Raw genomic sequence first — 22,676 nt, 5'->3', positions numbered from 1 at the left:
CCCCGTGCTACGTGGGTTACGTGGGGTTACCACTTGCTACATAGCCTTCTGCTGACTCGGCATCACAAGTGCTCGGCGACATGACCAATTTGCAAAGTCAGTAGACCGGGGAATTATTTTGGCCTTAATCTTTCATAAGGCCGTTTGGAGCTCATGTGAGAGGAATAGATGAAAAAAAAGACATAATATAGAGGGATGTGAGGGAAAGAGCACGGTGTTTGACAGGGAGGTAATTATATGGGGTGCAAATGACACCAGTAATCAGCTTGTTAACGCAGAGGGATTTAAAATGGTCCACGTCTGAGTTCGGTTAACAACCCTTTGACATTTTAAAACCATGGCTTGCTGGTGTGACTGAATGACAAAGGAGTTGTCAGCAGTTCTGCTATACACAGTAATCTGTTCTCCTACCGCGGGCTCCCACACACATGTATAGATTGCTGTATAGCTTTAGCTTCATGCCGTTGTTTTTTGGGGGGGTGGGCTACGGCCTTCAAACAGCAGACTAATAATTCAAACGAATCAGAAAGTGTGTTGCTGTGCACATGCCGAGAACCTTAAATCATGTAGTTTCACGGTTTTCCAAACTCTCCCTGCCTAACAAGTGAACACTCTGCATCTGCACCTTTTCCTACATGCACATTCAAAGATTAATGCCGAATGGAGCGTGAGATTGTCACGGCCCTCGACGAGAAAATTCTGGAAAAAAACAGATCCCTGTTACAAGCACATGTAAACTAATATTCAAATGGTAATATCTCCGTGCAGCAGAGCCACACATTTTACTGAGAGGGCTGGCTGCTTCTTTTGTTCTTTCTGCTTTGGCATAAATCTATTAAATTGCTGTCATTGTTGTAAATTGATGCACGTTTATAGGCTGTAAATGAGTCCCGCTATAATGGCACGAAAGCTTTTCCTCACCTACTGACACGCCTGTGCTGCTGATAACACCGCTGCATTTAAAATAACATGTCCATCGATGAGAGGTCCATTACAGGTGCACAGTATGGAAAAAATTAAGTCATTCTCACCACACAAATGTTTTGTGTGCTACACACGTACAAACACATAAATGAATATGATTTTTTTTCTCTACATCCTATAGAGTTTTTCCAGCATATCCTGCAGCGTATGTACTGCAGACTGTGTGTCAGGTATTCCTTCACCAGTTCAGCCAAGGAAAGACTACAAAGCCATTATTGGCTCATTATTTAGCCTAAAGAACACTCACAATTCCTTTGGCTGTAGCAGCAGTACAAGAACAGGAATGTACAAGTAGAGTACATATACATGGAGTCTGTCACTACTGTAAAACCAACTAAAGCTGTTGCTTGATTCACTAAATGATGAGCCAGCTTCATCAAACCTGGTGACAGATCTATCAATCTGGCAGTGATAATATGTGGCTGTAGGATGATTCGTAACATTTTTATAATTGTAGCACATAAAAATGTATCGTAGTAAAAGTATTAAAGTACAGTAGTTCTACTTTGTTTCATCTCTGTACTTCAGTCATTCGAAGGTAATGTGGGAACACAGTGGAAAGTAATTAAATTATTGAGTCGTGGCAACACAACAAACCTCAGAAACACCTCGGGTTAAACCACAACACAGAATAATTGGTATTTATAATGAGGTGGACAGAAGAGGAGAGCACAGTGTCAATTAAGATGCAAGTTTTCATTTTAATAGTTAAACAATCATTTATTTTAATGGTGTTATTATTTTACTTATTCATTTTTTTAGTGTTTGAAACAGCATTTTCACATATTTTCTAGGATTGTGTCCTGTGTTTAGTGTATTGTATTCTTTATGAAGCTATGATTTGATTTGAAACTTTTTTAGATTTACTAGACACATTAGGGTGTATCACATCGGTATCGCCTACCATCCTAAAATCTACTCAGTATCAGATTGGAAAGGAAATCGGTGGTATCGAACATCACTGGTCCTACTGACTTCCTCTAGCCCTAACCTCATCTGGTCATTTGTGGGTGGTTACTCCGCTGAAACTCATATGACTACTAGAGGCTTGCTAATGACCCGAACCTCACATGAGTCAAGGTGTGAGTGGAGGTGAAACTTTCTTGGGAAGGAAAATAGGACTGGATTATATGTCACTAATAGGCAGAGCCATAAAGCAGCCTTCTGCAGTGTCGTTTGATATACCTGATGGTATACAGTCCAAAGGCTGTTCAAGAACTAATGAAATGGAAAAAATATAATACTTTGACCACACAGCTCATGCTATTTGGACCCTGTTACAAAAACAGATCACATTAAAGGTCAACTTTAACGCACACACATTGTCTTGGGAAGAATAAAACCTCTTTGGTTTTGTTTAAAACAAGTATAGAAACATAACCTAAAAAAGGGTTAGGGTTAGGATTAGGATTAGCCAAAATGAGCAAAACTGCCATTCTGTTTAGATGTAGTTGTTCCACTTTAATGCAGATGGGTTTTCCTTCACCTATCCCTCAAACCATCTATCTAAGAGTGCAAATGTGTTGGCGACAGGCCCATTTAAGTGAGGATTTTGCGTGTTTCATGGTCAGCAGCATGGCCAGTTTGGAGAGCTTAAAGCGCAAAATAAAATCAACCCTAAAGAGTTGGAGGTGTTGGTAGATGAAGTTGGTAGACGAGTTGGGGATATGCACAACAACAACATATAAAACTAATATAAAACTTGTTTTTGTTTTTAATGCGATTAATTATTTTACCATGAATAAAAGAATCATGTCTTTTGTCACAGTGCAAAATGATAAAACTGTCAGGTTTGTTCACAACAGTGTAGAATTGTTTGTGAAAACGCAATGTTACATGTCCCAAAATACTGTCCTTTCAAAAAGTTATTTATTATCCTCACCTTTTTCATAATTACAAAATAAGTTCTCTTTTATTTCCTATACCAGTTATTATTGGTTGATAGTGATTATTAGTTCTAAGATATGTTTTTTTTACTTTGTTCTGTGTGAGTACCACAGGTCACATGGGCAAACCAAACGGCTGAGTCCATTAATATCCAGCTCTCGCTGTGGAATTTGTTTTCTCTTGTCAGGCGGTTGTGGCTGTCACAGTGATGAGTGGGGCAGAGGCACAGAGTGCCTGTATCACTCTGATGGAAAACACACAGATAGAGTGAGGGAGGAAGAGCAATGAAGGGCGATGGGGAGAGAGGACGCGGGTGAGGGAGAAGGGACGACAACGGCGAGACAAACAAGAAAAAGGGGAAAAAAGAAATTGACGGAGGTGGAGAGGAGAAAGAGTGACAGTAGCAGTGACTGAAGACAGAGACACAGTCTGAGTAGCAGGCTGGCACTCAGCATGAGTGTGAATGTGTAAACACACACAGTCTTCATCAGACTGACATAGAAACTGCTCTACAGCACAACAAGCATTTCCTTCCAGCACACCATTCTCTATCGGGCAGCCTGTCAGCTTTTTGGCACTTGTCAGATTGGCCACATTTAGCTGTGAACGTTTTAAGCTAAAGAACTTGAAGCAGCATCAGCAGACAGTCCTTTCAGTTCCTCAAGTGGTTATTTAGATGGTTTGTTTCTGGAATGTTACATGTAGCTGTGTGTATGTGGAGGTTTAGTTGTCGCTGCCTGTAGAAGCAAACTGCAGGCGAAGGGTGGGAGACAGTTTTTCCTGTTTGCTCGTAGATCCCAGGGTTTGCAGTCAGAGTAGAGCTGCAGCCTCTCTGCACGTACTGAGATTAGAACTGAAATATTTTCTAAGTGTTTCCAGTTGTCGAGAATGCGTGGTTCCTTTTCGCAGAAGTCTGTCATGAGATTACAGTTTTGATGGATGCTTTAACTGTGTGGTTTATAAAATCAGAGGAGTCATATAAAAGCTGCAAAAATATAAAGTTGCTCACTGCTCCCATTCCTGTAGCCACCCAAAACTATGTACTCCTCTAGCTATACAAGCCGTGTAGAACCACCTCTACTCACTCTTTAATGTCTCAGCTACAACAAAATGCACCAAATATACTGTGTGATTGTGCCTGTATAGTGTGTAGATGAGCTTCCAGCATCTCAGGAACTGAAGATTTCTGGCTATTGCTTTTATTTATTTATTTTTTTAGGCATTGTCCCCATTACTGGGGGAAATCATTGTTTACTTTTTAAGTGAAACTGACAGCTAATGTGGTTAATCTGACCTTCGCTTTTGATTGTAATGATTTGTTTGCCCACAGGTTGGAGCTACGGTATGTCAAAAATTGCCAAAGGCCTATCTCTTTAATTTGAATACCAGTAAACAAGAACATATGTTGGTTGCTGTTGTATTTTATCAAACCATTTGGGCGGGCTGTATCTGGTGATGTCTCATCTGAGTACGGTGGAGTGAATTTATGTACAACAATATAGCTCTGATTGGTTGATAGGACTATCTAATAGTGTTCTTATAAGAATTAGGTCTGGGTGTGGTAGACTATAATGTAATCTAAACTAAACTGAAGTTTTGTCATCCCTTTACCGTTGTTGTCCAGAGTCCCAATAAGGCTACCAAGTTGTGCTGTAAGTCATGCCATGGTTAATTTACATGTAGACGACAAGTAAAGCTGGTGAGGAAGTCATGGATTAAGTTTCAACTCTGTCTGGAGGAGAAGGTTGGGCATATTTTCTATAAATAAGACAGAGTGTGAAAGACAGCCAATGTTATGATGACATCAATCAATACAAACCATCTACAGGGGCTGGGAGGGTCTCAATGCCCACGCTGCTTATACTCCGTCCTAACATGTATGGAGTATGGATTTGGATGGAGTATCCAAGTGTGGGCAGAGTATAGCTCGTCCAACATGGCAACCGCAGGTTCCACCCACTTTGGGCTTCATTTTCGAGGTTCAGAATCCAATGGGTGATGTCACGACAGGTTTGTCCATAGTATATACAGTCAGTACAAACTTGCAAGATGGCGTTGCCCATATGCCTGTAAGGCTAGTGTCAGTTGGACCAATGCAAGGAGGTGGGGACATATGGCAAAAATGTAGATGTGGCTTGTACAAGGACAATGTATCCATTACAGGGAAACCGACCAAACCAAAGTAACTTTTATCATTCTTTCAATTTTTTTTATTTATTTTTTTTTTAATAGGCTGAATGAGGAATAGAAGCAGGACAGGACAGCTGGGATAGGATCCAGCAACTCCTGCCACTCTAATCGAATGAACCTTTATTTATATCACACCCTAACCCTTGTGAGGATAAGCAGTAGTAGAATATGGGATGAGACAAACATACAGAATACAGGACTAGACAAAACAACAAAACAGCAACAGAAAAACCAAGAGAGAGAGAGATCAGTTCAAGGTAAATGTGACAAGTATGTTATCAATTATAGAGTGAAATGCAGTGGGAGCTAAAGAGAGAGAAAAAACAAGAATAACTAAAACAGATTTATACAAATACTCCTGTCAGTATAGCAGAAATATTCATATTAATATAGTCAGGAAATGGTTTCCGTATTCGTTCAAAGACATTAGTTTTGTAGTCCTATTCCATCCCACCACTGACGGACCTTATCTGAGATCAAGTAATGTAGAATATTTTTCCTGGCACAAAATGTCTTATACAGTTTTCGCTGATTGTGCAGTTGTGTGGACGAAAATCTTGTTGATGTGAGAGGTCAGAGGAGAATGGGAAAACTGGTTCAAGATGATAGAAAGGCAACAGTAACTCAAATAACCATTCGTTACAACCAAAGAATGCAGAATACCATCTCTGAACGCACAACGTGTCCAACCTTGAAGAAGATGGGCTACAGCAGCAGAAGACCACACCAACATTCATTCTAGTGGTGGTGGTGTAATGATGTGGGGGATATTTTCTTGGCACACAATGGGCCCCTTAGTACAAATTGAGCATGGTTTAAATGCCACAGCCTACCTGAGTATTGTTGCTAACCATGTCCTTCCCTTTATGACCACAGTGTACTCATCTTCAGGTGTCTATTTCCAGCATGACAATGCACCATGTCACAAAACTCATATCATCTCAAACTGCTTTTTGGAACATGACAATGAGTTCACTGAACCCCAATGGCCTCCACAGTCGCCAGATCTCAATCCAATAGAGCACCTTTGGGATGTGGTGGAACGGGAGATTCTTATCATAGATGTGCAGCTGACAAATCTGCAGCAACTGTGTGATGAATGGAGTTCTGAAGGCAAAAGGGAGTCCAACCTTTTACTGGCAAGGTGTACCTAATAGTGGCTGGTGAGTGTATATCAGTTACACGGTCACTGGGAAGACCCAGAAGGAGGGAAACTGGCTCCAGTTCAAGCTCCTTCCTCGGAACCTGTTCCATTTCACACATAAACCCCCTCCAGTATTTTTGTATTTTTGCACAGGACCAGAAACAGTGAGTCATGTCACCAATTCCTGTCTTACATTTAAGACAAAATGGAGAGACATCTTTTCTGTGTTTGGAGAGATGGTTTAGACCAACATGTGCTCTATGCAGTATCTTAAATTGCATCGCTCTTGTTACAAACAGTTATTTCCCTTACATTATTATTACAGGAAACCAAGATACTTAACAAAATAAAACAGGAAACTCCAAAAATACACAGGTAATTGACAAACACAGAATGACTCATGACAGTTTCCCTGAGAAAGAAGTACTTGTTTCTCTACCTGTGTTTCTTTTAAGATAAAACCTCTGCCTGAAAATAAAAAAGGATAATTTCTTGATATGCCATATTTTTCCATAGCTGATTGAAAGTCATGAGGAAAGGTCCATCAAAAAGATCACCCAGGGAACATGTTCCCTTAGCTGTCTTATATTTAATGGCCGTGTCCAAGGTTTCTGGAAGAAAGTAGGGGTTATCAGTGATTGGAGTTAATAAAGAAAAAAAGTTACTTCGCTTATGTCCATTTTAACTGTTGGTTAAAAGGAACCTAAATTTGAAACAACGTACATACATGTTGTCAATATGTATCTATTAACAACCCAATGACTGTGATACCAAAGTATAAAAAGTATGAATTAAAAAAACAGCATCTCGGTATTTAAGTTGTACACTATTACACAGAAGATATTGCACATGAAGAAAGTGATGTCTGTGGTATACTGAGAGGAGGCACTGTATTTCATCAGGATTCAGTGAAGCAGCCAGAGACTTTGCGTGTGCCTTTGCTTCCACATGAGCAAATCCGGATACCTAAAATGGATCAAACTGGAGGGAAAATGCCAGTGTTTAGAGCGTGACCCAAAGCCATTCTGACTTTCAATTAAAACAGATTTGACTGGAATTAAATAATTTATTGAGAAAGACAGGCTTCATCATGCATGCAACGTATGGCTCAAAAAATGACTTTGTGGGCAGCAAGCTGAGTAAACTGCTGCCCCTTACACTAAAGTAGGGAATTTGGTATTCCTACAGTAGATCATGAAAATTTGCTTGTAGGTCTGAAACTATCAAAATCAATGATATGTTAAGTAATTTTATAAAGCCCTCCTTAAGTCTTTGCAAACAATGTGAGGTTGACTCAGAACGCTTGATTTCCTGTCATCCAATCAGATTCTATTTTGTTAGCTTCTTCCTTGGAGTTTACTCATCTGTGCCATTAAGCAAGTGCTCTCAGGCCAGTCCATGTGGCATGCAAAATATTTTAGGAGTACCAAAATCCAAAGTTAACCTCATGGACATTATTTTTTCATGTGGGGAAAAATGACAGACACAAAAGCATAGGTATTTATTACCTAGGAGAAAATACAATTCTGAGGAAAAGATATCAAAAGGCTGGCATATCTCAAACACAGTAATAAAAAACTTTACCCTGCTTCCTCATCTCCACACTGCCGCTTATATATAAGAGACCTGCATGCGCCACTTTAGGAGATATTTATCTGTCCTGTGTTGACATGCTTTAATATCGTGCTTCTATTCCTCATTCAGTCTCCTTGACCTGAAAAGAGTGGCTCCCAGTTCCTCAGAATGATTTGCCATCCAGTCATCCGTCTGCGTCCAACACTTGACTGATTGTGGAAAAGTGGATAGGATCTTACCATCACTTAATACGTCAAGCTTTTGATAGAATACAAACGGGTCTTTTATGTACTGGAGGAGTAACAGTGAGCAAATGTACCATCGCATATATAACAGCGTTTTCTCACCACCACCATTTCTAGTTGACTGCAGAATCCTTTAAGTCAAGGCTAAATAGTCTACTCAGAGCCTCGGGTCACTTCACATCATTTGACGGTTTGAAATCTCACCCTGTTCCTGTTGCCAGAGACCCTCACCAAAGATCTGGAGAATCTGCTCACCTTGGGGACTGTAAAAAATGCAAACCCAACAATCTTTTGCAATAAATGCAATACTTTAAGGTGCTTCCACAACTGAGTTTAAGCTGGATCATATTGTTGTTTAAAGCCACAGATGATTTGAGCATTGATGCAATATAAATCCTAGCGGAGGGAAGGAACCTAAGGGAAGAATAAATATTTATTTTGGAAATGCTTAGCTTTGCATTTGAGTAAATGTGCTGTGTGCTTGGGGTGACACTGAGCTCAAAATTCCTGATGGTAGGGAGCAATGTAGCCTGTTCCTTGTTCATCATCGGGAGCAGTTTCTATGGTGCATGGCTGCCTTGCGTAACAGTAACTACCAAGGTAGAAATGCGGTAAATAAGCAAGCAATGAGCATTTATCATTCCATTGTGTATGCCTTCTTTTGTTTTCTCTCTATTCACTCATGCACATTGTTTCACTGTTGTCAAGCCCCGCAGTGTATTTAATAGAAAGATCAAGAAAGATCTAAAATATCACCTGACTCTTGACTCTAGTCTGAAATACTTCTCTGGGTGTGAGTAGTCCTCCTCTGTGGCATCAAAAGACGCATAAATGAGTAAAAAACTAATAATATTGACAAACACTCTAAATTCACTTTTAACTGGCTGTTCCAAGAAGTCAGTGAACATGGCCTATTATCTTAAAATTACTTGAACTTTGTTTTCACTGCATTATCACATAAAAAAAAAAATGAATCACACACAAAAAAATTTGGTCCCAGTAATGATTGTATTTCTTTCTATATTCAGCAGTTATCCCATAAATGACCTCCATTATCAATTTGTCTGATTCCTAAGAGTGACAACATCACTTTCTGTGACGTAATCCACGTATAGCCATGTTTCATAAAGCCTCTCAGTGTTGCTTTGAGTATAGACATGGCTGTGGGTTTGTTTAAAAGGTTAATTTTACTTCTCTTAAGTATGTACTTAAAGCTGTCTGCTGAGATTTATAGGAATACTTTTTTTTCAGATCTTCTAATATAGTCATTTCCTCTGCTATGAATATACCAAAAACAAATGCTCGCTAAACCTATTTTTATAAATGTGTTGTAGGCCGAGTCTCCCAGTTGCCATTGAGCGTGCTGTGCTTTCCACCATCATGGCTGCTTTCACATTTGGCTGCACTGGAATGCAGAAGGAGACAGGAGGCACTTCAGTAAGAGCCATGTTTTATTTACTGGTGTGTAGCCACTTGGCAGCAAACATGTGTTCCTTCGAAAGCCTGGCTTTGTTAAAAGGACAGGCCTGGCAGTTTGCTGCCAGGAAGATGTAAGCTGTGAAATTGCCAGTTTGAGAGGGACACATACATACATTAAGGGTTTTAAGGCCATTTCTATTCAGGCTAGTCCACATTCAGGCTACTGTGTGTGCGTGTGTGTGTGTGTGTGTGTGCGCTGGGCTGGGCTGCACAGTCAGAGGATAGCTCACTAATGAAGTAAACGTATATGGCCTAGAGCAAGAGAAATGAATGCATGATGGAAAACTCATTCAAGTGCATGGGAGTTGTACAATGTTGCAGTACGAGCTGAAAAACACATCCTGGTTGTTTTTATTGGATGTAATAGACTGCTTCTGAAATTTAACATGCCTCTTTTGGCCCACCTTAAAGATTTTTCCCTCACCCCGTTAGCTTGGAGACACTGGTTGATACCCCAGTTGCTTGCTGACATTTATTATTTAGCTCGTAAATTACATGTTCAATTGAATAATGGCAAGTTGCAAGGTGCAACATTCTTATGTGTTTGCATCCTTTCAAATTCATCCTTTCAGAAGGGCTGTGGACTGCTAGTTTACTGCTCTGGCCCTCACAGCAAGACAGCTCTTCAATCATTAAAAAGGCATTTGGTCTGTGTTGCTCATACTAGCAGCTCTCAGCCACCTCTTTCACAGTCAGTCATGCAAGCGTGCTGCACTCAGAGACACGAGTGAAAACACAAATGTTAAATATGCATGTTACTCACAGTTCCTGTGAGGCAGAAAGTCTCTGCCTAGGAGGGACCACAGGGGTCGTCCTGGAATCCTATTGGGCAATCTGATACAATCACAAGGTGACAGGTAATCACGTTGGTGGAACAATGGATGGAATACCGAACATGCCTCTCGGATATAAGACAAGGCCCTTTTCATGAAACTAAATGGACTTTATATAAAGACAACATAAGCATTGGTATGCTCTGGAGCTCAACTGAAGCGAACAGAATTACACTGTGGTCAGTGCTATGGGGTATAGTAGAGTCAGTGACACATGAAACCTCACGTCTAACCCAAACAGTGCCATTGGTACGTTGGTTAGTGGGCAAATGTACACCTTTTGTTGAACATTAAAACTGCATATGAAGAACTGTAATATTTGAAACTGTCATGAACACCTACCAAAACAAACAACCTGAATTAATTTAGGATCTTTTACTATTTAGAACTAAGTAAAAGTCCATACTTAAGGTGAACTGAAACTAAAACATTATATTACGACTGCATCAAAATGATGCCACTGGGCCTGCCTCATGCAAATAGACTTGTCTCCAGACCAAGCATGTCATACAAATAAATCAAGTTCACAAATATACTTTCTTTTATGTTCTATGCAATTATGGAATAATTTTCAAAATAACCCTGGCGAACTAATATAGACTGATGAAGAAGAGAACTTAGCTGACATCATAATGGGAAATTAGTAGAAAGGAAAAAATACTGATTCTTCTGTCCATATATCATGTGTCGTCTACAGTGGCTGCCACCCAAAACCCACTCAGTGTGACAACCATCTGACTGTGAGATCTGGGTCCTGCACCAAAGATCTCTGGTGCTCTTGACAGTCTGATGTACAATGACCTGTAAATCCTATTCTCCCTCGTTTTTCCTTCGTGACTTTCTGTCTGGTGGTCAGAGTCAGATCCATAAATTCCATGTAGCATGAGGATGCTAACCCATGCTGCTAGATTATGAGAAAACTTGCGGAATAGTACTTGCTGGAAAACATGTTACTGCACTAGTGGCACCACTAGCGATGTCACTGTTTACACTGTATGTTGCCCTAAACCGCAGTGCTGTCTGAATATCTGAACTGAGCTTCCACCATGTGTGGTGTGTGTGGTTTAGTGGGTTTTCCCAGATGGTGTTATATTTTCCAAATTCTCTCATCTGTTAGTGTTGTATTAGCAATTTGAGCCATGTCATGAGGTACTCTCATGCACTTTGACCAATGTATTGCTTAGCATTAGCTTCCACAGCGTATCAAAAGCAGGCCAGGATTTGAAGAGCTGTGAGACAACTCAGCTAAATGTAATCCCCCAGCATGTGATACAAAGGTGAAGGGGAGCTCACATTTGATTTTGATACAGAGTTCCTAAATGTAACATGTCTTGATGAGAAATGACCAAAATATTTCAGATACATCAATTTCCATTTCAAGACAAGGACGAAAAGACCGAAATGGCCACATACAGTGGTGTGAAAAAATATTGGCCTACTTCCTGATTTCATATTTTTTGCATATTTGTCACACCTAAATGTTTCAGATCAACCTATTTTACATATACAAGACAAGGACAGCACAAGTAAACACAAAATGGTGTTTTCAAATGAAGATTTTTATTACTAAAGGAAATAAATCCAAACCTACATAACCCCGTGTGAAAAAGTGTTTGCCCCCTCCTGTTTAAACATAACTGATTTATCCCACCTGAGTTCAGTTTCTCTAGGCACACCTTGAGCAGAGCTACTGTCACCTTTGACACATTTGCTGAGACAACAAAGGCGGTACAGGAATTCCCCATTCCCCTAAACATCAAAGAACTTCAAAGGTTTCTTGGGATGGCAGGATGGTATCACTGTTTCGTACCAAATTTTCCCAGTTGACAGAACCACTCAATGCTCTCAACCGGAAAGGAGCAAAATTTATCTGTACTACTTTATGTCGGGCAGCTTTCGAGTCCCTCAAGCAACACCTGGTCTCTCTTCCAATACTCGGACATCCTGATTTTAACCTCTCTTTTGTTTGTCCTAGCTCAGCAAACAGGATTGGGAACAGAACAAGTGATTGCTTATGCCAGCCAGACCTTAAATCAGGCTTAAACCATGACCGAGCAGGAATGTCTTGCTGTCACCTGGGCCCTGGAAAAGTGGAGAAATTATTTGGATGGCAGACATTTCACGGTGGTCACTGACCATTCGTCTCTTGTTTGGGTTTTTAAAAACCATAAACCCGGCACTTGATTGATTCGGTGGGCTCTTCGCCTTCAAGAATTCTCCTTCACAGTTGAGTATTGTAAAGGAAAATACAATACTGTACCTGACACTCTATCCCAGGCTCCAGTAGGTGATTTTCATCAATCACCGGGCACTTGTGCTGTGGTACTGCGCTCCAAAAGAGATCAAGCATCTCCAAGTTACAGAAGAAGTCATCTGGAAGGCACAACAAGAGGACGCTGACATTTGCTGCCTGTATGAGAGGATCACAGACACAGGAGAAGTGACAGTAACACCAACCACCAAATTTACCATTTTTGGAGGATAAGGTATTGTGTGGTGCAGTTACTTTACAAACTTTGTCCCAGGTGTAGATCTTGTTAAGTAGGTTCTGAGGTTGAGGTGAGCACCCAAATGCGAGATCAAAAATAATGCAGGGGGTTCAAACTAAAAGTATTTAATAACTAACAAACAAAAGGTGCTGCAGGCAAGGCAGGAAAATACAAAAATAATCATCGACATGGCATGGAATCTAAGAATGTGGCATGGAAAACAAGGAACGTGGAAACATGGAGGTAACGTTAACGACGCGACAAGGAACAAAGGGAAGGCAGGGCTATACATATACAAGAGGGCTCAGCAATGACAATACACAGGTGAAACTCATGAGAGGTGAGACCAATTAACAATTAAGGGACACACAAGGAACAGACAGGAAATCCAGAAACTTAACAAAATAAATCAGGAAACACAACATAACATAGACAGACATGACAAACCACAAGGAGACTGGACAGACAGAAAATCCAGAAACTTGACAAAATAAAACACGAAACACAAACATGACACATACAGACATGACAAACCACAAGGAGACACGACAGACAGAAAACTAAGAAACTTGGCAAAATACAACGGGAAACTTCAAAACATGATTCACAAAAATAAAAGACAGATACAGACCATGACACATCCCTCCTTCATCTTGCCCACAGTCATTACCACAATGACCCCCCTGTCATTTTGGACAGTACAAAACCTATAAAAGATTACAAGCCCTTGTGTACTGGCCCAAGTTGTGAGAGATCATGAGGGGTGCTGTTGAATGTGTCAATTATACAAACCTGAGACCCGTAAACCTCCTGGAAAATTGCACCAAAATGTGGTAACCAGACCGTTGGAAATGCTGGGAGTGGATCTCATGGGACCTTTTCCCCAGAGCACACTTGGGAATCTCTACCTCCTTGTCTTTGTTGACTACTACACAAGGTGGGTAGAGATGTTTCCTCTGCAATCACCCACTGCTGAAGCAGTCTCCAACATCCTGATGAGAGAAATCCTGACAAGAGCAATCCTGACACCCTGGGATGTACCAGACTACATACTCTTGGACCAAGGATCTCAGTTTGTGTCTGCCATCATCGAGGGAACCTGTGCGCAGTGGTCTTTGAAGTGAAAAAGGACATCACCATATGACCCTCAGACTAACATTTCTGAACGAATCAATCACAACATCAAAACTATGATTGCCTCCTACATGAAGGACAGACAACAACATTGGGACAAACATTTGCCTGAATTCCAATTGGCTTTGAATACAGCACTGCACAAGTCCACTGGAGTCACCCCTAAGGAACTCAACCTTGGTTGATCCTTAAAGGGACCTCTTGATGCTGAACTGCAACCTTAGTTGTGTGATACTGACTCGCCTGATTATGCTACTGCCACCAGGATAGAGGAGTTCAGATGCTTTGTTAAAAATAATCTTGAAAAAAGCCAACGTGTCATCAATTAAGCCGCGCTACCCCACAGCCAAAGAGGTGGGTAAGTACAGTTTAATTTGTCCCACATTGGGTGCCACCTTTTATGTGAGGGTTTAGCTGTCTGCACGTGTGTTTTTTTTAACTTATATATATTTTGTATAAAGGGATGCCAGCCAGGTCGCTCTCCTGACATATAAGAGGGTTGGTTTGGTTGTTGGTCGTGAGTTAAGTCTTTTTTGTTTCTTGTTATTTTCATACAACGCTGCACATTTGTTTTCCCATCACTAACACATACACAAAGGCAATATTCCAGTTCATGCAATACCTTCACCCCAAGCACAAAAGGTTTGTTTCAAGGAAAGTTCTGTATTTTTTTCTTTTTTTCTAAATCACAATTAAAAAAAAGTCCCAATTCAAAACTCAGTTCATAGTCTATGAGAAAAAAAAATATTCCCAACGGAAAATAACCCTTTACAAAAAAAAACAAAAAAAAAAAAAAACAAAATAAAAATAAAAAACAAAAAACAAAAAGAGCAGAGTAAATTAAAAATAAAAAAATGTCTCGTACCTGAATACCGGCTTTTGTCAGAGCAGTCAGTCTCTCAGTCACCACTCTCCTGAAGTGAGTACAGCGGCAGTTCGGGTGGGAATAGAAGGAGATCGCAGATGAAGAGATGAAGACGGTTTGGAGAGGTTTGAAAGGAAGGTAATCCGTCCTGTAGCGGTAGTGTAGGTGAGGATAAAAACGACTCACTATTAGTTTGTGAAGGTTCTCAGTCATCCAGGTCATGGTAATCAATTCTACGAGTCCAGCTGACCTTATTCAATGCTTTTTTGGACTCACTATTACTATTGACGAGCATGATAGCTCAGACCCTGACGCTTACTCTCACACTTTCTCTGGCTTCTCCATGTCAGCTGAGACAGCTTTTTTTTTAAAACACAGGGCCAATAATGCTCTGGCAAATCAGCATGTCACCGGGGAATACCTAGAGGAGCATGGACAATTTGGAAGGCATGGACAGGCTGGCTGTCACAACCTGTTCTCAATCAATAAATCATTTCAGTAGGACCTGTCTCACAAAGTGAACTAGAACAAAAGGTCCTCAAGATCCAAAGAAATTCAGGAACAAATGAGAAAGAAAATTATTTTTGATCTATCAGACCGGAAAAGGTACTAAATCTATTCTAAATCTTTGTGACTCCAGTGAATCACAGTGAGATCCATTATCCACAAATGGTGAAAACATGGAACAGTGGTGAACTTCCTGTGAGTGGACGACTCATCGAAGGAGTCACAAAAAACCTCACAACAGCATCCAAAGAACTGCAGGCCTAACTTGCCTCAGTTAAGTTTAGAGTTCATGACTCAACCATAAGAAAGAGACTGGACTAAAATGTTCTGAATGGGAGAGTTTCCACCACTGCTGAGCAAAAAGAACACAAAGGCTTGTCTTAGTTTTGCCAGAAAAGATCTTGATGATCCCCAAGACTTTTAGGAAAATACTCTGTAGCTTGATGAGACAAAAGTTGAACTTTTTGGAAGTTGTGTGTCTCATTACATCTGGTGTAAAAATAACGCTGCATTTCAGAAAAAGAACATTATACCAGTAGTAAAATCTGGTGGTGGTAGAATGATGGTTTGGGGCTGTTTTGCTGCTTTTGCTTTGAACTCAAGCTGAAGTGAACTTGGGTTCTGTCGCACAACAATGATCCAAAACACACCAGCAAGTCCTCCTCTGAATGGCTGAAAAAAAACTAAATGAAGACTTTGGAGTGGCCTAGTCAAAGTCCTGACCTGAATCTTACTAAGACGCTGTGTGCCATGACCTTCTAAAGGAGGTTTATGCTTGAAGACCCTCCAGTGTGGCTGAATTACAACAATTCTGCAAGGGTGGGCTAAAATTCCTCCACAGTGCTGTAGAAGACTTATTGCAAGTTATTGCAAACGCAAACTATTGTTGTGGCTAAGGGTGGAGCAACCAGTTATTTTTCACACAGGGCCATGTAGGTTTGGATTTAGTTTTTCCTTAATAATACTTACCTTCATTTAAAAACTGCATTTTGTGTTTACATGTGTGAACTTTAGCTAATATTTAAATTTGTTTGATGACCTAAAAAATAAGAAATCAGGAAGGGGGGCAACACTTTTTCACACCACTTAATTATTAACTGAAATGTCTAGAATACAAAGCAAATGGTTCAAAATTACATAACAGTCACACTACATGTGATAGTGCTTCTGCCTGTGAAAATATAAACGAACAGGAGATTTTTGCAGTATGATTGTTCAGTGTTGGCTCTCTGGTGATGGTACAATGGAGTGAGAGATGGACAAACGGTTCGGTGGCTATAGCAACGTGGGCGCTGTATCAGAGCGGCGTTGTGAAGAGAGAGCTGAGGTGTAAGGCAAAGTTTTCGATTTAGCAGTCAATCTACGTGCGAACCCCTGACCTTTGGGTAGTGATAGAAAAAATTGCATTGTGGTTACAAGCAACTGAAATTAGGTACTTCATTGGGTGGCTGGGCTCAACCTTATATATGGAGTGAGGAAGTTGGACATCCAGACATCCAAAAGGACTCTGCTCCTTTGCATCGATAGTAGCCACTTGAGGTGATTTTGTCTCCTCTCCTCGTTTAGAGCAGGTGTGTCAAACTCATGTTAGTTTTGGGGCCACGTACAGAACCATTTGATGTCAAGGGGCCCTGACCATCAAATAATGACAACTTCAAATAGATAGATAGATAGATAGATAGATAGATAGATAGATAGATAGATAGATAGATAGATAGATAGATAGATAGATAGATAGATAGATAGATAGATAGATAGATAGATAGATTACTTTATTCATCTCCAAAGGCTTTCCTTTCGTTTCAGCACAGTGAAGTACATTATGAAAGTGTTTACATTTAATGAACTGCACTATTACAAAATCTTTTATGAACAGCCAGATGTTTCTTAAGAAAAAGAAGTGCAATTTCTGTATGTCTCAATGGTGTGTTATGTCCACAGCTCTGACTAAAATTGTGTGAAACCTAGGAAAACCTTTTATTGGGCCAGACTGGACCCTCTGGCGGGCCAATTTTGGCCCATGGGCCATATGTTTGACACCTGTGGTTTAGAGCTTTATTGGACAGAGCTAAGAGGAGAACACAGGTTGGACCCAGAATTTGCTGGAGGTATTATCTATCCTGTTAGGCCCTGGAAAACCTCAGGGTCGCTGCAATATGTTGCTCGGGAAAAGGACATCTACACATGCCTACTTAGCCTTCTAATGCATAAGGGGAAGGAAATAGATGACCATTCAATGTGATTTACCAAGTTTCCATTTAAATTCAGCGCAAATTTCAAATTGAATCGAACTGCAAACCCAAGGTTTACTCTACATCTGTGGTTAACAAGTTGAGTGCAATGGGATTTGATTACAAAGCAGCAATTTTAATGCATTGCAAGTTTGTAAGAAAGAGAGGCACAGGTACAGGTAAATATTTACACTACAACTTGAGGACATCCCATAAAACATGATTTGATGGCAAAGTTCAGAAATATAGCAATAGTCATGATAGATATGTGACTTGATTACTGATGGCAGATACATTGTAAGTCTTTCCACAATTAGTGGCATTGTATGAAGAATAATCCGACTGGTTCCAAATCTGTTCTGTTCAAATCTGATAAAAAATAATTACCAGATTTATAAATGTAAACGTGGCAACACTGAGTTGGAAGTGAATCTTTTCTTGTTTTTGCCAAAACTGGAGCCTAATCCAGTTTGTGAGACGTTGCGCAATCTCTTGGCTGCTGCCCCAGCTGACGTTCCTCCCAGTATTTACACAGGAAATCCATAAATTCAGCGACTGTGGCTATAAAAATGATTGAAATGACTGGAATCATACTGCAAATAGTATAATTTATTTTATCATCATTACTTTTCCTGATGACTCCCCTGACCACGCGTCCCTAATGAGGACAGTCTTTACACAGCTGCCTCTGTAGACGCTGAAACTTAATACACACTGTGCAAATGTTTATGCAAGTTATAGGATTTTTTAAAATTATGGTTTTTATTTACCTGTTAATTTTATACAACCATAAGGACTGCACTGTTGGATGCAAATACATTGTGTTAATGGTAAATGGTCTTGCTCTTATATAGCGCTTTTCTACCTACTCAAAGGTACTCAAAGCACTTTTACAGTCAGAGACACATCCACCCATTCACTCACACAAGCACACACACATTCACACACCAGCGCCAGTTGCACTGGGAGCAACTGGGGGTTCAGTGTCTTGCTCAAGGACACTTCGGCACACTCTGGGGATGGAACCGCTAACCCTTTGGTTCATGGACAATCCGCTCTACCTACTGAGCCATAGCCGCCCTACTGTCCACAAAATATTATGTTGTACCATTAAATCTGTTTAAGGGAAAGAAAGGCAGTGTAAACTAAAGTAATTACATTAAATTCAGGGATTCAGGGCCTCTGCTAATCATGAGGAGTCATATCTATTATGAATCCAGTATATATCAGACTGCTTGGCTGTGGCCTGTATGTTTACGTTTCTTGCTCACAAAACAAATTAACTTTTAAAGAATGACATAAGACTCACCTAATGCAGTAGACCATATGACTGAGAATTCATTATTGATATTGAAATTAATAGACTTATTATTATGATACTAAAGACTGAAAGTATTTGACCAATGTATGGTATCTTTAGTGCTATTATAGTATATTTGTATAATTATAGTGTTATTAATATATTATGATACTATGCATATATAGTGTGTGTCTGCATGTGTGTGTACATGTGTATCATTATAATTGTTGTTCAAGGATTCAAGGATTTTTCTTTGTCATTTGCAACCATACAGAAGCATGATACACCCAAGTACTGGAGTAGCTGGAGACTACATCCACTGCAGATCCGCCGATGTGCAGGGGGAAGGGGAGGAGGAGGTGACTGCTCTGTCAGAAATCCACAATCATCTACTTCGTCTTCTTCACGTTGATGCAGAGATTGTTTTCTCTGCACCAACCTTCCATGTGTTCTCTCTCGTCTGTCACTGGACTCATCGCTGTTGCTGATGCATCCGGTCACTGCTATGTCGCCCGCAAACTTCACAATATGACAGCCCGGATATCTTGCTGAGCAGTCATACATGAGCAGAGTGAACAGAAGGGAGGGTGATAGAAGAGGAGATGTTATCGATCCTTACGATCTGTGGCATGTTTGACAAGAAGTCCAGTCAGAGTGAATAAGTGAAGTTTATGAACTGATGATAATCATTCAGTCCTGCCGCTGTGGGGCTGTTTGGAACTGGGATGATAGTGGCGGTCTTTAGGCAGGTGGGGACAGCTGCCTGGGTGAGGGAGGAGTTGAAGATGTCCATCAACACCCCAGAAAGTTGGTCTGCACAGTCCCTCAGTACACGCCCAGGGATGTTGTCTGGACCAGCAGCTTTGCATGGGTTAATCCTCTGGAGGATTCTCCTGAGGGGCTCTTCTCCAGGTGGTGGGCTGAGCCTGGTGCTGGAGGGGGTGTTAGGGTCCTCAAAGCGGGCGTAGAATCTATTAAGAGTGTCAGGCAGGGAAGGGTCCTTGGGGCATTGCACATCACTGGTGTTAGTCTGTGATGCATTTGATGCCTTTCCACATGCTGTGCGGCTCCTGGGAGAAGAAGTGACCCTGGATCTTGGGGGCACATACAACTTTGGCTCTCCTACAGTCAGCTCACTCCTCGCCAGCCCTGAAAGCAGCATCCCTGGTTCTGGGCAGAGAGTGGACCTACCTCTGTTATTATTATTATTATTATTATTATTATTATTATTATTATTATTATTGTTAATCTAATTGTAGTTATACAAGGAATGTATGAATGTATGACTGTTTGTATGCTGAAATGTTATAATTTATGTTATGTTTTTTTGTCCTTTACGGACCCTAGGAAGATTAGTGGTCGCCAAGGCAGCAGCTAATGGGGATCCAATGAACAATTAACATAATATACTGTAATACGAGTGGACAGAGGCATTAATCTGGCTTTCCATGTGTGTGTTCCTGTGAGGAAGCTACACTCACTCCCTCACCTGTCAGATCAACTCTATGTGTATTTATTTGAATATTTACTTTTATGAGAATATTTGCATTTAACTAAATATGGATCTAAATATGGTTTAATACATTTACTTAATATATTTCCCAATTGCAATTGGTCAGTCTTGTAAGATTCAACCCAACAGTCTCCCACCCAAACAAACTGATTGGCCCAGAATTCTTTTGCCAAAGCACCAGTTTCCAATGGAGCAACTCCAGACCACCACACTAAATTTGTCTCTGAAAGTCAAGTATGGACTGCTAAGTCAACAGGGTGACTTAACATGCTGATTATTACAGAATTTATTGTCACTGGCTTCGTTTTATAATCAACCAGTCAAATGGTCAACTGTTTTAATATTCTGCACTACATACAGTATATGGAAGGAAGGAAGGAAGGAAGGAAGGAAGGAAGGAAGGAAGGAAGGAAGGAAGGAAGGAAGGAAGGAAGGAAGGAAGGAAGGAAGGAAGTTAACTGCTGATTTTATGTAATGTTTGAGAAAATTGTTGCATATAAAAGGGGAACTGCATCAACTGTATACATCACAGTGTGTTTCCAGGTTTTGGGGAGAAACATTTGCTGCCTACTGACCAAAAGTTGGGTGGTGGTTACAGCTGTTGAATTATGTAAAGTAAATTCTTTTCAAATGTAACTTTCAAACCAACCAGTACTCTCCCTACATCATTACATGAATCTTGTAATAATGGGCACTTAGTGTGGGGAACAACCCCCACCTACAGAGTCCACTCCCAAGAGACCAAGCATCTCAAGGCAAACAATAAAATAAAAATTAATAAAATGGAGCCGGGACACTGACTCTGTATATTTGAAAACCTGCACCAATTTCTGCATGGCAAATACAATGTGGAGATATCTAGGTCAATTGAATTCACACTGTCCCCAAAAGAGCTTTCAGCAGAATATGCATTCTAGAGGTGAAAAGATGACACGTAAAGGACAAATTGAAAAAGAAAATGAGACAGACATTTTTTGTTTTTCTAATCTGTCACACCATTAATGTCCGTGTCACTGTGAAGTTACACATTATCTTTTGAATTTAGAGGATGATGGAACTCTGGCATGTCATATCTGCTCAGTGTCAGGCCTCCCATTGTGCTCTGGAGATGCAAAGTAAGTAGTGAGAATGACAGGATAATGTCCTGTCCTTTTAAAGTGCAGACTCACACTTTGACTGATGTCTGCTTTTAAATTAAAATGCTATTTCAGATCATCCTCTGGTTGTTTGATTTCATGCTTTCCATGCATTTACAAATATTGTCAATACATACAGTGACCAGGCACAACATTATGGCCATTGCTTATAATGTGCAGGTCGACCGTATGACTCTGTAACAGTTGCAACTCATCAGAGAATAAACATGGGTCTTCTGAGGGTGTCCTGTGGTGTCTGGAAACAGGATGTTGTAAATGGCGGTCTTTGGGTCCTATGGGTTGAGGGGAGGAGTCTCTGTGGATACTTGGTCAGTTTGGGATCTGGAGGCTAAGTCAACACCTTGTGCTGTTCTTCATGTTTTTTGAGTTGTTCCTAAACCGTCTTTGTGTGTGTGTGTATGTGTCAGGCTGCATCCTGCTGGGGATGGCTGCTGCCATCAAGAAGTGTCATTGCTTTATGGGGGTGTCTCATCCGGTCTAGGTGGGTGTTACATGTCTAAGTAACATCTACATGAATGTCTGGTCTAAACGTTTCCCAGCAGAAAACTGAATTGTCACAAGATGGTCAATATTACTAACTTCTCCTGTCAGTGGTCATAATGATATGTCTGACTGAAGTACATATTCTTCACAGTTGATGCATTCTACTATAACATTATTATATATATTATTATATTATGTATGAATTGTATTGTTATATATGCATCACCCACCGCCAACATTTGCATACCGTAAATACACAGTTGATGGTGCTTATTCTGTACTTGGTCACATTACGGCTGTATTTGTACATTCAGTAGTTGTTGTCATAGTTGTGTTGTTTTTGTCTTTTTCTTCTGTGTTTATTAATCTTGACACCCTCGATCCCTGAAAGGTCACCTGACTGCCAGGTTCATTAATATTCCTTAATACTCGTGGTCCAATTCTGTGCTCCATGTCGCAGTGGACCTTTGTTCTATGGGCACAATAATAGATTTTCCCATTTTCATCACTAAACTGTCAGTTGACATCTCAGCTCAAAATTACCCAGTAAAGCACACTCTTGCTCCGACAAAATCATGCTATGACAAGAGAAATCTGGAGGAAATGTCAAACAGTCCTCAGGGAGACCTAATTTGTGCACTAAGCACACAACAGGGTAAA

The sequence above is a fragment of the Mugil cephalus genome, chromosome 16 (genome assembly GCF_022458985.1).
Source record: "Mugil cephalus isolate CIBA_MC_2020 chromosome 16, CIBA_Mcephalus_1.1, whole genome shotgun sequence".
Lineage (NCBI taxonomy): Eukaryota > Metazoa > Chordata > Actinopteri > Mugiliformes > Mugilidae > Mugil > Mugil cephalus.
Note: the sequence above shows the minus strand (reverse complement) of the source record.